Here is a 15,962-nt window from a genome sequence, read left to right on the forward strand (position 1 = left end):
ACCTCACTCCTTGCAAGTCTCCTTCGCTCTCAGCTCCACTTCCACTTCCATATAAGCTCAGATACACATACACACACAAAGTTTTATGTGTATGTGTAAAGTTTTATTTATCTCTAAAAGTCTTTTTGAGACTGGCTTATTTTGTTTCTTATGATGATCTCTGGTTGCAAACAATACAACTTCACTCTTTATGGCTGAACTCCTCTGTGCACATAGATCAGTATCAGGTTTTCTTTGTCTTTGTCTCTTGATGGGCATCCAGGCTGATTTCATAACTTGGCTGTTGTGGGTAGTGCTGAAATAAACATGAATGTGCAGGTCACCATGATGTCTGTTAAACTTGCCAAAATTTCATGTCACTCTAGTCAGAATGGTTATCACAAAGAAAATAACATGCTGTCAAAGATATAGAGACAGGGGGATCTTCATATACTGCAAAAAATGGAAGTATTACAGTAGAATGTTTGCTTAGTATGATTCCCTGGGCTTGATTGCAACACTGCATGAAGAGCTGACCACCCACACCCAGCTACAGCCCCTCTCCCCTTCCAGCACTCAAAAGAAAACCAAGTTCCTCTCTCCCCTGGAACAGGAGCCTCCAGATAGCAAAGCCCTAAATGGAGAAGGGTGATAGGTGGGACAAGTGACCACAGTCACTTCACAATGCAAATTGGGATTGCAAATTCGACAAGCCACCATAGAAATCAGTCATTCCTTAAAAAACAAAAGCAAAAGCAAAAGCAAAGCACTGAAAATTGAACTATCGCATGACCCTGCTATAGCACTTTTCTTACTTCCAACCCTTCCCTGCTGCAGGGTACACAGCTGTCCCCATGACTCCCTGCTTTTCCTTTTGCCCCCTTTCCTCCTGGCTTCACACTTTCCAGGAAATCTCTCTAGCCTGCCCAAGAAGAGTTCCTAGAGGCCCTCGCATTCTTTATACCTCCTTCTAATCTATATTTGAAGGACATGATGAACTACATTGTTATTCATGGCCAGTTCCCTCCACAGTGTAACGGCTCTGAGGAGGCAGCACCTGCCATCAAAGGACACACAGTGGGATGATTATTAGTGAACACTCATAGTTCTTTATTGAGTAGCCAATAAGATTAAGAAATACATCGAGGGAATTGAGGCAGTCATTAAGTGTTGGGGAGGAATGGGCCTTCCTTCAAGTGAGGACATTATCCTCCCAGCAGGCAGCATGGGCAGGGTCTGAAGCCAAATCCCCAGACTGTACAGAGAGCATCTTTGCTTTTTTTTAAGGGTCTGTGCTGGCTAGTTTTATGTCAGCTTGACACAAGATAGTCATCTGAAGGAGTGAACCTCAATTGAGAAAATACCTCCATAAGATCAGGCTGTAGGCAAGACTGTAGAGCATTCCCTTAATTAGTGACTAATGTGGGAGGGCCCAGCAGGGCCCAGCCCATTGTGGGAGGGGCTTCCCCTGGGCTGGTAGTCCTGAGCAAGCCACAAAGAGCAAGCCAGCATCAGCACCTGCCTCCAGGTTCTTGCCTAGCTTGAAGTTTTGACTTGGCTCCTCTCAGTGAACTGTGAGTCAGGATTTGAAAGTCAAATAAATCCTTTCTTTCCTTTTTAAAATTTTTGTTTTTGATTGCGTTTGGTCATGGTTTTTCATCACAGCAATAGTGACCCTAACTAAGGCAGGTTGTTTGTAAAGGAGTAGGGAGGCAGGAGGTACTGTGTTATGAGGAGATGGTCTGCTAACATTGCCAAACTAGACTAAGGTGCTATATTGTTCCATAGCTCAGGCTGAGGTAGGTGCTTGAAGAGTCCCACAAACATTTCTGACTTAGGGGTGTCTGTAAAAACAATGGATCTCGATAGTATGTGAAATGCCGTAACCACTTGTCCAGCATGTAACCCTTTTCTATTTAGGGCTTTGCTCTCTGGAATGGCCTGTTTCAAGGAGAGAGACCTTGACTTTTTTGGATGCTGTGATGGGAGAGAGGCTGCAACAGGGTATGATGAATCAGCTCTTCATAGCAGACATGAGAGAAGGAGACTACACGCAGAGGGTCTGGGTTCTAACAATAGTGGTTGCTAAGTAGCTTTTAAAGGTGTTGACAATAAATCAAATTTATATGTACAACTTTCAGCACACTACTGCTACACACTTGCTTTCATCAACAGAAGAAAGATGCAAGGCAACTCCAGCCTTAACATGTGTGAGATGGATGACCCCTCTGCTTTGCCTAAATCTAATAGGTCTGGAGCAGGCTGGCTTGCTGTGTTTGCATCACAGGGAGAAGAAAAGTTCTCCTTGGAGAGAGGAGCCTTTAGCATCTTGATAGCCATCAACACAGTCACTGCTAATTGTCACTGTCATCCCTGTGCTGTTTCTGGGAGCTGAGTAGCTTCCATGTTCTGTACAGAGGCATCCAGAAATGATAAGCTTCCCCGGGGAAAGGAGAAGAGAGGGGATGGTCTTCTAGTTGATTGACTTCAGCCTTGTGCTCCCTCCGAAGGGCTGGGAAGTAGAGTCACTTTGTGCCTTCGGTGGTGAAGCTCAGTGTAAGGGACATGGTGGACTGATGAACCAGCCTGCCTTCATCTGAGGCTTGAAAGCCATCTTACAGTAAAGACAAACTAGGTTTATTTCTGTTTATGATTAAGTCTGTTTCTCCAGGATTGGGCCATGCCCCACCTGTAACCTTAACTACAAATGGTTCTGTACTACCTGTTCCAGAAAACAGCAACCATGCCTTAGTTTGAAACGGTTATTATGTCCACCTTGCAACTATGTCTCTGTTTCAGGTTGTTATGACCAACTATGTTCTGCTTCTGCAATCTTGCCTATTTGTCTGCCAAATTCACCATTTGGAAACCCCTACTACTGAACTATAAAAACCCTTATCTACCCTATGGCCAATACTGATCTCTTGATAAGACAGCTGTATACATAAACAAAAAGGGTATGTTTAATTAATTTGTCCATGATGATTTGAGTCAGAGGTCTTCCTCCTTGTGTCTGTGTGATTAACAGAATCCAACAATGTAGACAGTGAGAGTGAGATCCAGCTCTTCCAGGAGCTCATCTGTGAGAAACAGGGGAGAGCACTACATAGATGGTTTAGGGATTCCCTCCTCCCCTTCCCCAACCTCTTTCCTTTCTTTTTTGACAGGTCTCCTTTATCCCAGACTGGCTTCAAGCTCCCTAACCAAACTTAAGCTTTACCTGTTACTCCTGCCTCTGACTCCTGAGAGCATTACAGGAGAGCATCACCATGCTTGGTTTTTATATGGTATTGGAATCAAGCCCAGGGATTCACGTTGGCCAAATATTCTACGGAGCTACCCCCAGCCTCTCACAGTTGCCTTTCCATAGATGAATAACCAAGAGTGCAGACACTGCCAGTGTATGTTCTACGGGGTTTAGTTTTATCCCAAAGGTTCTTATGTTTTCTTATCCTGCTTACTCCTACATTAAAAGCCTCAGTGTAAGGTATCTGGATTGGACACTACCATTTCTCATATTCTGGGGAAGAGAACAGCACTCAAGAGAACTTCAGAAAACTGATCCTCGGCAGCAGCCTTCTAATGAAACACCCATCCCCAACACTGCCACAGAAACACCTGCTGTGTCAGGCACCAGCGTCCCAAGCTTGTTCACTAATCTGCAATAACATCTAGACCCTTATTCCATATTTCTTTACACAGGCATTTATGGGGCTTTCTCAGTGTTAGTGCATTATCTCCTGCCTTTTGTGATCTGACAGTCATGGAGGGAGTGAGCAGATGTGTTATGGGAGAATATAAATGTTAGGACAATAAGGTAGAATTAGTGAGGTGTGTGTGTGTGTAAATGCTTGCATCCATTCCTGCAATCAGAGCAAGAAAGTTGTAGAAGTGGACGTCATATGTAGGCTACAAGGAGGGTGGCAGTGTGTTCTGAAAGGGCTTTGGAATTTCTTCTGAGTGTTCTGGGAACTGCTGAAACATTCCAGCAGAAGATCTGGCTCAGGATGTCCTGTGAAGGACAGTGTGGAGGGCCAGGGAGAGGAGTCAGGAGCTGGGCAAGACTGACATGATCATTTTGGGGCTATAAGAGCTGGGTACCCAGAGTGGCTTTTGCAGTAATCTTGGGCACGAGGTTGCTTGGGGAAGGGCAGTAGAGACAGAAATGGTGAGTCACTGGCCTGCTTTGGTTCAAAACCTGTGACCACCATTGAGGTGACATTTCAGGATCCGCTTAACTTCACCAAACCTCAGCTCCCACACATGGAAAATGAGTGGTAACAGGGGTGTTACCTCTCACAGGGGTGATGTGATTGACACAGCAGTCAGGACCAGCCTGCTCCTTCAGGCTTTACCAAAGATGCTTCAGTTATCATGGAACCGTCTGCTTTAAAGCAGAGTATATGTGTGTGCATATGAATAACACACAGTCGTGTGTGGACATGGAAGTATGTGTACAGGAATACATGTGAGTGTACATGTATCCGAATATTCAATGTTTTATTTTTTACAATTTAGTGAATGTACACATGAACTTTGGGCCATTTTTTACTCCATTATTCTCTCAGGCTCTCACTGAAACCCCTATTCTTCACAACGGTCCCACTCATCCTTTGATCTGTCTTTTTTCTTTTCTTTGGGTCCTTCAGCATGGGAGACAGGTTTCTGAATACCTTCTTCATGCATGATGATGAAATGGTGATGGGACTGATCTCGTGCAGTCTGTCCGGACAGCCATATCTGCAGTGGGTCAATTAATTTTAATTTATTTCTTGATAAATTCAGATATGAGTGCAACGTATTTAGGTTATATCTACCCCCTTCTCTTCCTCTCCAACTCCTCCTGGACTCCTGTATATTCTCTCCCTTCTTCTTTAAAAAAATAGCTCACAGAGTCAAATCAGTGCTGCTTATATGTGAATGTGTTCAGGGCACCATTCACTGGAGTGTGGGAAACCTATCATGATCACTTGGCTTAAGAAAACTGGCTCTCCCTTCCCTAGAAGCCATCAGTTGCCAATAGCACCTCAGTTATGTGTTGGGCCTCGTGAACTCCATCCATACTCAAGTCTTGAGTGGCTTGATCTCGTGCAGGTCTTGTGCTGGCAATAGTGCTGCTCTGAGTTCATGAATGAAGTGACTCTGCCTTTCCCATAAGACATAATATTCCAAAGCAATCTTCCTTACCTTTGGTTCTTACAAGATTTCTGCTCCTTCCCCTGTGATGTCCCCTGAGTCTTGGTCAGAGTGTTATGGAACCTTTCAAACGATAAATCTTTCCTTCAGCACCCACTAATGGGGGTATCTCCCCACCACCAAGTTCTCTACAGAGTGGTCATATACAAGATTCTCTCCTGTCTTCCCCTGATGCACATCCTTCTCTCTCAGCAAGCCCCTCCTGTCCAGCCTCAGTCTGGGCAAGCAACTTCAGCACTTCCTTATCAAATACTAAACATATCCTATGCTCTCCTGTGTGTTCGCTTCAGGTGCTCAGCTAAGAGTAGCTCTGCACACAGTAGGTCAGCCAAGAGTAGCCCTGCACACACTGGGTCAGCATAGGACTGGTACCTAACCCCAGCCTTGGGGTTCCTCCAGTATCACAGCTGGAATTACAAGATGGCTTGGAGGTCTGGCTTTGTGATAGGCACTGTTTACTCCTTCTCTGTGCTGTTTTGTTTGTTCCTCCAAAAGCTTTATGAGGTGCTAGGATTGGCGGCTCCATTTTGTAGGGCAAACAATAAACAGAGAGATTTGGCTGCTTGCTCAAAGCCACACAGCTGATAATTCTGCCCTGTCTGTTTTAGTTTGGATTCCTATCAAGATAAGGCACCAACACCAAAAGCAACCTGGGGAGGAAAGAGTTTATTTCAACTTATATTTTTACACTACAGTCTTGTCATTGAAGGAAGTCAGGGCACAAACTGAAGGCAGGAACCTGGAGGCAGGAACTGAAACAGAGGCCATGGAGAAACATTGCTTACTGGCTTGCTCAGTGTGCTTTCTTATAGCACCCAGGACCACTTTTCCAGGGATGGCACTACCCTCAGAGGCTAGGCCCTCCCGCATCAATCATTAATCAAGAAAATGCTCCACAGACTTGCCTACAGGCAAACAACTCTAGCTTGTGTCAAGATGATGAAGTACTAGCCATAAGTCTTCAGTGCAGTCCACACTCCTAGATAATTTTACTGGGCTACAAGATGTCTTGTCAGAGCATTACAAGTGCCATCTTTGAACCAAAGCAGTGGTTGCCTCTCAGGTGTGCTTGGCACTGAAGAGTCAGCAAGTGGGTTCTGAACTGACTTGGGCCCCTCCCTGCTCCATTTAATTTCTTAGTCCTTTTCAGAAGTAAAAGGAGCAATACCACAAAGACCCACCATGTACTCATGCCTCAGGTCGAGAAAAGGGCATTCTGATACACCTCAGTGTGGTTTGGATTCTGGATGTCTCCAGAGGCCCATGTGTCAAAGGCTTGGTTGTCAGCCACCACGAGTGCTACTGGAAAACTAGAGTCTTCAGGAGCTAGGCCTGGTGATTGTGTGGGAGGCGTGCCCTTGAAGGGGCTGTTGCAACTTAGTCCTTTCTTCTATTTTTAATTCTTTGCAGCTGTGAGCTGAACAGGTCTTCATGTGCTCCTATCATAGTGTATGGTGCAGCAACAGGCCCAAAACAGATGGATCATGGATGGAAACCATGAACCAAGGAAGCCTTTTCCCTTTGAGGGTACATTTTTCTCAGGCATTTTGTCACAATAGCAGAAATCTAACACATACTGCAAATCTGTTTACCCCTTTATATTGCGTGTCTCCATGGAAGACCTGAATGCAATGTTCAGTATTATCATGCACATCTTTATACCTGGAATATGAAAGGAAACCCCCAAATCCACAGGGAAAAGCTTTGCCTGCCATTCATCTTGATGTAAGTGGCGTCCTTTGCATACCCTCCTGCAAATTGCATTCAATATCACACTTATGTGATCATCAGTGGTTATACATGCATCTTAAACTCACTTTCACTGCAGTATCCTGTTGATGAATGCTATCATTTACTCATTCCACTGATGAGCATTTAGCTACTTCCCTCCTTCATGATAAACAAATAACCCTTTCAGTGTCCCCTTTCCACAATGTTCTTCCTGAGGATTTCTAAGAATGTGCTTCCTAACAGAATAGGAAGCTTCAGTTTGCTTTAATTGTACCTAATGCACACAGCACACATGTCTCCACACTCCTTGGGACTAATCTCCTGAGTCTTCAGGAGGTCCAGCTTCAGGATTGGAGGGAAGAACAGGATGTCTGTTGCCCCGTATTTGCTCATAAAATATGGACATTCCAGGATGTCCATGCTTAACTTTGGCTAAATGAGAGGTCACAGAGCTAACTTACTTGGTCAGGGGTGGGAATGGGGTGGGGGAAGCAGTAGCTGGTAGGAAGTCAAAGGTGAAAAGCCACCAGGGATGTCCTTGTTCCTCTTTAAGGACCATCTCACAGCTTCCCATGCCTGGAGCCTTGTAGCTTTTGCATGCTCTCAATCATGGATTCTCTTTAGCGATGGAGGCGGGAAGAGGGAAAGGGAATAGAATTATTGGATGGGAAGTAGCTATAAGGAAAAAGCTATAAGGAAAGGGAACAAGGAGTTGGGAGGGTCAAGGTGTGATGATCTCTAAGGATAATGGTGAGGCCTGCCCATACAGCAGGGTAAATGGGAGCTTGCTTATATGAGGCCACAGGTTCAAGTTCAACTGGAGATTCTGACACTTAGTAGACATGTAATTCTGGGCAAGTTTCCCACTCTTTTTGGTCTCAGTTTGGATTCACGAAAAGGCAGTGCTTGGAAGAAGGATTAGGATCGAGCAGTTTGTCTGGGAGTTGATCCCAAGAGGTTAAGAGCAAGGCACAGCAAGCAAGGCAGGGGAGGAGAGCCAGGCTGGGACCCTAGTGAGGAGAATATGCCACACAAGTCTGGTCTGTGGAGCCTCAGAGAACTACAGGATGTGCCTCATCGACCTGGATGCTGTTCACTGCTGCTGTCCCCATGGAGGAACCAACGGTACTTCTGACTTTTCCTGAGTATGCTTGATGACATCAGAGGAGGTCTGGAGTCAGATACAGGTTAGTTGAGAAGCCGTCAGTAGGAACCCTGAAGATCACAGGACACCAGAGGACTCTGCTCGAGTTGTTTCTTTGTAAATGGGGTGCTGATTGTTGTAGGATGTAGTGAGGGGTTCACTGAGGCCAGTCATAATATACTGAAGATACTCAATAAGTACCAAATGTAGGGCTCTGTACTGTACTACTTCAAGGCCACAGCAAGACCTGTTGAGGTCCTCCAAGGAAACTCTGCCTACCATCGCTGGGTTTGGGATCCAGACCCAGAGAGGCTACACCTTCAGTAGATGGATATAGTGTGTCTGCCTCCCATGTCCACTCAGGCAAGACATATGTACTGACCCAGTGTGTCAGAGGACTGGAGAAAGAGCAGTGCCCCTGCCAGGCAGAGCAGCCACTCTGGCCAGCTGATAGTCTAGCACAGAACACACAGAGAGTGAGCATTTAGGGTCAGGTTAATTTTTCCATTTAGCACATTTGGGAGGCTTCTAAGACATGGATCTTGAAGTTATAAAGCCAGACAGTTCTGAGCAAAGCCGAAAGCCACACACCTGACATGAGTGAGGTCGTGTGTACACAAGATGCCTCTGATGAACTAGCGTATCTGTTGGTTCTCCTCACACTGAGCCACACAGAAGTTTGAAAACCATTAGTTAGACCAAACAACGAGAGAAGCTACTTTGTCTTTTAAGGACTCTTAGTTCCTTGGGGGCAGATGGAGGCCCCAGTGTCCCTGTTCCCGGCAGGCTTTGCAGCAGGCTCCACAGTGTGGAGTTTAGTGTGAAAATTTAGGGTTAAATCCAGTCTGTGTCTCCTGCTAACTGTGCCATAAAATTCTCCATCCATCTCAGCTCTAGTTTCTTCTTTGTGAGACAGGTAGGCTCAGTGTGAGTTGTGACACTCTTGAGCCTGGAGATGTGCATCCTGTCCCTGCTGTGTCCCACATACCTAGGAGAGGCCCCAGCCTTCTGTGACTTCTGTGACATTAGCTGAGTGGATAACATGTGGATGGCTGGGCTGCCCTTGTTTTTATCACTGTTTGTGAGCAGTCTAGGGCAAACTGGACTTGTTCATTTGGGGTGGACTGAATGAGAAAGCAGGGCTGCCCTTTACCTGAGTACCGTGTCTGTGGCCTGGGTGCAGCAGGTTTAGGGTTCAGCCCCACACTAGTGACCCTGTTGAGGGTGCACAGGTTGAAGAGATTCTCAGAGACATGGAGAGGTGCAGCCTGGTCAGGCAATGTCCAGCAATGGCAGTTATTGAGGAAAGACCACAGTGTTGGGGTGGGTAGCTGATTACTCAGACACTATAGGTATCTGAGATTCCACTACCCAGAATCCCTCCTTTGTAAGAGACAAGTTACCTTTGGGGTGCAGATGGGGAGCATCCCTGATCACCTGTAGAGGGGAAGACATCTCCAGGGGACAGTTAATCATCACAGTTCCCTGGCTCCCTTGGCTATCTACTCCGTGTTTCCACCTTGCTCTGTGCCCCCCCTTTGTGTCCATGCCCATACTTCTCAAGGGCTTCAAACCCCCTGCTGTGGCCTGTCCTGCTATCTAGGAGCTCAAGGAGCCATTTCATCAAATTATCCCTCTGGGTTTGCAAAGACATAGAATTCTTGGCAGAAAATGAGCTTTTTGGGGGTGCTAGACACAGAGTGCTTGGATGATTTCCAGCACACCGGTTCCTTTTTTAATGGTCCAGGATGATAGTTCAGCTATTTAATTCAGATGAGGTGACATAATGTCTTTTCTTTGGTCTTACTACCGGCAAGGCGGCCATCAGGCTCCTTGAACCCTCCCTGCAGGACATTCTGTCTTTAGGGTCTGTTTTCTGTCTTTGGATAAATTGACAAGTCCTAGGAAGAGCTGTAGCCTCCAAAAGGAGAAATTGACTGAGAACAGGTCACAACGAGCATTAAGGAATGAAAACGAATCTGTTCTTTTCTCCATTGGATAAGTAGCTGTGCTTGCATCTGTCTCTGTGATCTATGAAATCGGCTGTCAGGGAAAGTCGAAAGTGAACTTCAGCAGAGTCTAGACAGTTTGGGGACAGCGGTGCTGGCCTGGGCAGGGTCAGCAGGAGAGTGGTGCACACTCTCTGGGTGCCTGACCTAGCAGGGACACCTGCACCTCACAGTAGAGTGGGAACCATGTTTCATTCCCATTTCCCAGATGAGGACAACAAAGTTCAGAAAGATCCAGAAACTTAGTTCAGGTCCGTTGGGATGGAACCTGACTTCAGCATGAGGTATGGAGCATATGGCTGGGAGTTTGTGTTGAATGATCTCAAAGTTTTGGTCTCTCCATGCACAGGTCCTTTTATCCAAAGTCAGCTTCTCACACCGCAGAAGTCCCCTCCTCCCTGTGAGGCATCCTCCCTGCGTGGCATCCAAATGCTTAGGCTCAGAGGAGGGAGCACACAAATTTATATACATGCATGTACAGCAGCAGGGTGAGTTGTTACCACTATTTCCATATCTCACACCACATTGTCAGAGCATGGGATAGAGTGCAACCAGCGGACAGTGGGAATCTCTGCCGCCAGGGTCCTCGTTTGCATGGCTTGAATCTGCGCTCAGGTTTTGAACATTTGTTTCCATCTGGTGGCATTGTTTGGGGAGGGGCCTGGCAGGTAGAAGTGAGTCAAGACCCATGAGGAACTTGAGCCAAATAAGCGAACGAGCCCCCCTTTCAGAAATGGTTTCAGGCTTTTGATTGTACATTGGAGAAAACACCACAAATCCTTTCTTTACAATAGATGTCTGGGCTGGAGAAGGGGTTGCAGATGTCAGTATGGCCACCTCTCCTGCTGCTTCCCATGACTCATTCTGGAGCACTTCCCAGCTCCCTCATGCTTTTTCCTCATATCTCCTTCTCGTTTTCTCCTCTTAGACCTGGAATTGTGGGGACAGGCTACTTAGTTCCCTGCTTTATCCTTGGTGCTTGGGCCTGGAGCTGGGAGGGAGAGGGTGTATGTGGATCTCACAAATGTGGGCCCATGTGTCAGAGTGCCAAGTTTTGCAGCTTGTTCATTGTGAATGTATATGTCTAATTTTGAGACAGAGTCTCATTATGTAATCCAGTGGGACCAGGACAGTCTTGAGCCCACTATGTAGTCCAGGCTACCCCAAGCTCAGGATCCTCCTGCCTCTGTTTCCTGAGTGTTGGGTTCACAGGTGTATGCCACTCCACTAGCATCATGGAGATTTAAAATTGACTTTCATTGTTAATAGTCCTATACTAAAGTATCAATTATTTTGGTTGCTAGATTTTTGGTGCTCTCTGAAAAATTTCCTTTCTTGCTTCACCCTACCCCTTCCCTGTGCACACCACACAGTGCCATGGAGCAACAGTCAATACAGATTTGTACAATGAATGCACTCTATGGACATATGGAGACTCATTTCTAGAAAACAGAGATCCCTACACCCTATGGCTGTTCAGATACTCTCTTTGTATCTCAAGGAAGCCAGAGCACCAAGCTGAGCATTATAATTTGGGGACAGCTGTGATTTCTGATGCTGGCAAGTGGGGAGCAAGTGGGTGTCTTGCCCACACCTAATGTTGGAACGTATTTGAACTTGAATATTGAATGTAGATAACAGAGAGAGGGTGTAAGAGACCCACAGCCCCGAAGCCTCCAGGTCCCATCACTTAACCGCAAGAGTACCTCCCCTCTACCGATGACTCTTGCAGTTAAGAGCCACTTGGGTTTAGTGACAGTCGCTAGCTTAACGAGTCCCAGTTGTGTGACCTGACATGCCACGCTCCCACCTTGGTGGGTACCCTGGGCCTACTAGCAGCTTTCCTGTCCTGCTGCCTTGGATGCTTCACTTCAGAGATACATCAGATCTCACTGCTACCTTTGGCTTTATTTCCCTCCAAAGCTGATGTTTTGTTGAGACACATTCTTATAATTAAGGCAAGAGTGAGAAATAACCTCCTATATAATTTAAAACAGTAAAATTATCGATACCTTTTCCAGCCTTGGCTTTAAATCTTTGCCACCAACGACTCCCCTATTAACGGGCCTAATTAAATCCATTTTTCAGCACGTCTTTGGCAAATTCCATTTTAGCAAAACTGTAGGAAGTTCAGTTTGATTTGTCTCTATTCCCCTAGAGCTTGCCTATAAAAGTGAGGGCTGGTGGATGCTTGACTCTGGCCTCTCTGTATTAATTCACTCAATAAATGTTTATTGAGCATTTACTATACGCTGGGGCACCAAAATAGAGAAAGCAGATAGGGAAATGCAAAGATGACAAAGTTCACACGGTCATGGCTGGAGGGGAACAGAGATAATTCATTCACTCAACAAACCTGTACTGGAGTTTAAGGCAGGCTACACTGTGTTGGGTGCCAAGGCTGTGGGGATGAAAGACGGTGATCCTTTAGGTTAGGGAGTGCTCTCAGCCTGGGCTCCTGCTAGTCTCACATGAGGACTGAAAGAGTGCAAATGTCTGTCTCCATAGCTGATCCTATAAATTATCATTTTGTGAAAGGAGTGCTCCTGGGTAGTTGTGATGTTCGGCTAAAGTAGAGAGATTGTCCAGTATGGGAGAAATGACGCTGGCCAGCACAGCATGCTAGACTGGGGATGTGTGTCACAGAAGCCTGGGGATGCCAGTGAGCACAGACTACATCAGGAGCAGGAACTAGCTGCTCACACCTGTGCCATAGCAGCATTGACTGTGGAGGATGGGATATGGCCCTGGGGGCAAAAGAACAGTAAAACAGTGGCCGGGCTTGATCGTGGTGGCTGTGTCAGTGCTGGTGGACAGGAGAGGCCTGCAGGGGGTGATATGGAAAAGTCTTGAGGGTGAAATGTGGTGTTAGCTTTATCATCCTCATGACCCCAATACCTGAGAGAACTCCTTGAAGGAGGGAAGACTTACTTTGGCTCCTAGTTTTGGAGGGTTCTATGATTGCTCAGCTCCATCCACTTGGCAGAACATCATGGCTACAGGCTTGTGTGGCCAAGGAATTTCTTTGTTTCATGGTAGACTGAAAGCAAACAGAGGGAAAAGTACTGGGTTACAAATTTAAGCTGTGCCTCATGTGGCCTAATCCCTCCAGCTGGGTTCTTGAAGTTTCCAGAACCTTCCCAAATAGCACAGCTATCCAGGCTTCAAGCATTTAACACATGGGCCCATGAGGGAACATTCAAATCGTTGTGTGTGCTGGTCAAGGTGGGGAGTGGGGTTGCTTGAGTGACTGGGTGGGTGGTTGGGACATTAGTCAGAGAAGAGCAAGAGAGAAGATTTGATTGACAGCTAGAATCAAGATCTGGTGGGTGGGACCCTGCTCAAAATGGACAAGGTGGTGGGGAGCCACCTGTGACTCATGATGGTAAGGCAGCAACCTTAAGGAGGGTATAAACTCAGAAGAGGAGAAGGTCAGGGTGGGGAGCTTTTAGGAGCATCAGCATTTAAAGGGAGGTTTATAGTATGTGGGGGAGGAATGGCAGGTGGAAGGAAGAGCAGGGGGTGACGTGAAGTCAGGGATGAGAGCGGCACATGTTGATCACTGTAGAGAAACAAACAAAAGGAAAGACTGTATTCTCATAGTTAAGTCAGTTTGGGCGAAGGTGGAGGGCTTCAGCACACTGGAGAGAGGGCAAGGGCGTGAAGCCAGTGGAACACACATAGCGGTCCAGACGAGGGGAGAAGGTGTACCCAGAGAGGACGAGGCCCTGAGGGCATTCTGAGCCTTCACAATCAGAACCTGGAACAGGATGACCCCGAAATCACCACAGGGGGTTGGGAGAAGGAAAACAGAAAAGGAAATCTATGAGATGTAGGATGGTCAGCTAGGGAGCAGTATGCAGAAGCGGAGATGCAGCTTCTTGGGTGACTCCTCCAGATGTGTGGAATATGTACTCAAAGCTGTTCCCCAGGTCCCAGCAGCTGCCATGAATATCAGCAGGATGGGGTCTGGGAGAAAGGCAAGCCCTCAGGTGTGGTGTGCTGTTTATTTGAACTGAGAGAGAAGAAAGGCTCAGGAAACGCAAGACACTTGAAGAACTTATTCTGGAAGCTCAGGAAGTCACAGGACACTCAAGTCCCCTCCCCAAAGTGATCCACAGAAGCAGAGGAGACTCTCAGGTGGAGCTGTCTTTTCACACTTAGTAGGTAGATTTATTGGTTTACCAAGCTAGGTGAAGTTATTTCTATGCTCTGTTGTCAGTGCCTGATCTGGGGTGAGCAGAGATGCTCATTCACATCTCCACAGGGAAAGCACCAGATAAAAGAAATAAAGCTAATGTACATGTAAAGGAGGGTCAGAGGAACTTGGAAAAACAAGGATTGGCCCCTTTAAGAAGGGCTGCTCCTTGGTTATTTTCCTACCCTGGAGGAGATTGTAACTGTTGCGAAGTCTAAGGCTAGGGTATATGATGAGGTAAGACACGGGAAGGCCCTGGAGCCTATGAACAACCAAACCCAGAGCCCCCAGGTCAAGCCCTAATCCTGGGGTATCACTAATTAAGGGGCTGGGAGCTGTTTGTTCTTATAATTTTTTTTCTGTGCCTGGTGCTTTCATTCTGTCCGTTGCCCCCAGGTCTGTAAGGCCCTCGAGTCTGTAACTGCCCTCAGATGGGAGTTCTAACCGTTATTTTGTGTCAGAACCCTGCTGTCTCTGCTACTTTCGCCCTGGTTGACTTCGAGACATCAGATCTCTAGGTGTCTCACCTACAGACCCCTCTGCCTCTCCCGTCTGAGGGAGACTTTTCTAAGACCTACAATTTATTGCCTGTCCCCTTGGTATGACTTCAGCGCTAACGCTACATGACCCCTCCTCACTCAAGACCCCTGTAACACTTAGAAGCTGGATGAAGTGATGAAATGGTAAGAGCCTAGGGAGATGTCTGGGGTGTGGAGGGTGCCAGCTGAAGCAGGGCTTAGCGTGTGCTTTCTGGAGGAGTTGGCTCCTTAGGATTGAGTGGGGAGGGTGGGTGAGAGAGGACGGAGATAGAAATGACATGGACACGGCTCGGGAAGCGGCAGGCTGAGCATGGAATTTGTGACCTTGGGGGAAATGATAGGTTTTTGTTGGTAAGCAGAGGCTGGGGTCCAAGCTCATGCAGAAGTTGATCAGACTTGGTCCCCAGTCCCTTCTTCATCCTCTCCATTTAGTCTGCCATGATAGGGAGAGCGTCTTACACACACCCACAACCAGGATGTTCTGTTTCACTGAGGACCCAGAATCTGCGACCCCAAGGACTGCACTTCGAAATCTTGGAAACACCCAAACAGCCTCTTCCTACTTTTCTCCTTTAAAATATTTGTTTGAGACAGGGTCTCATTCTGTCGCTTAGGCTAGCCTGGAGTTCTCCCTTCCCCAGTGTCCTAAGCAGTGAGCCAGGCTAAATCCTTAGTTACTAAGTTTTTCTTTAAACATTTTGGTTATGGCTGTGCAACAGTAACTGCCAGACCTGAGTGTACCAAAGATGTGGGCTCACCATTAGCTTCCCTTCGGAGAATCCAAGTTGGATTATCTGGAGGGGATATTTTCTTCTTTGTGTGTGTGTAGTGGATGTGTGAGTGTGAGTGTGTTCGTCCATCCATGTGTGAACACGTCTGTGGAAGTCGGGTTGATGTTGGGTGTCTTCCCCAGTCACTCTCCACCTTATTTTTGAGTCAGGGTCTCTCACTGAACCTGGAGCCCACTGACTGGATAGACCGACTGATCAATAAGCCCTGGGTATCCTCCTGTCTCCACCGTCCTCTCAGCTCTATGCCTATGGGGATTCTCTTGACTAGGTACATTGAGGTCAGAAGGTCTGCCCACTGTGGGGAACACATCCTCTGGGCTGAGCTCCTCCAAGTGTATAAAACAGATAGTAAACCAAGAACAAGCATTCAGCGTT

General features: G+C 46.8%; 2 long non-coding RNA genes across 2 annotated transcripts in view; one reads left to right on the forward strand and one right to left on the reverse strand.

Annotated features, from left to right (window-relative positions):
- LOC121143277 lies at nucleotides 1-14,616 on the reverse strand. Its single transcript, XR_005880479.1, has 3 exons — nucleotides 14,443-14,616; nucleotides 12,991-13,099; nucleotides 1-295 (listed from the first exon to the last, which is right to left on the reverse strand). It is a non-coding gene; the product is annotated as an uncharacterized LOC121143277 (long non-coding RNA).
- The window catches only part of LOC121143273, an 18,896-nt gene continuing 17,424 nt past the window's right edge, over nucleotides 14,491-15,962 (forward strand). Inside the window, exon 1 of the long non-coding RNA XR_005880473.1 lies at nucleotides 14,491-14,940. This is a non-coding gene — a long non-coding RNA (uncharacterized LOC121143273). The remainder of the gene's footprint in view (nucleotides 14,941-15,962) is intronic.

This window comes from Mesocricetus auratus, unplaced genomic scaffold (assembly GCF_017639785.1).
Source record: "Mesocricetus auratus isolate SY011 unplaced genomic scaffold, BCM_Maur_2.0 Super-Scaffold_4256, whole genome shotgun sequence".
Classification (NCBI taxonomy): Eukaryota; Metazoa; Chordata; class Mammalia; order Rodentia; family Cricetidae; genus Mesocricetus; species Mesocricetus auratus.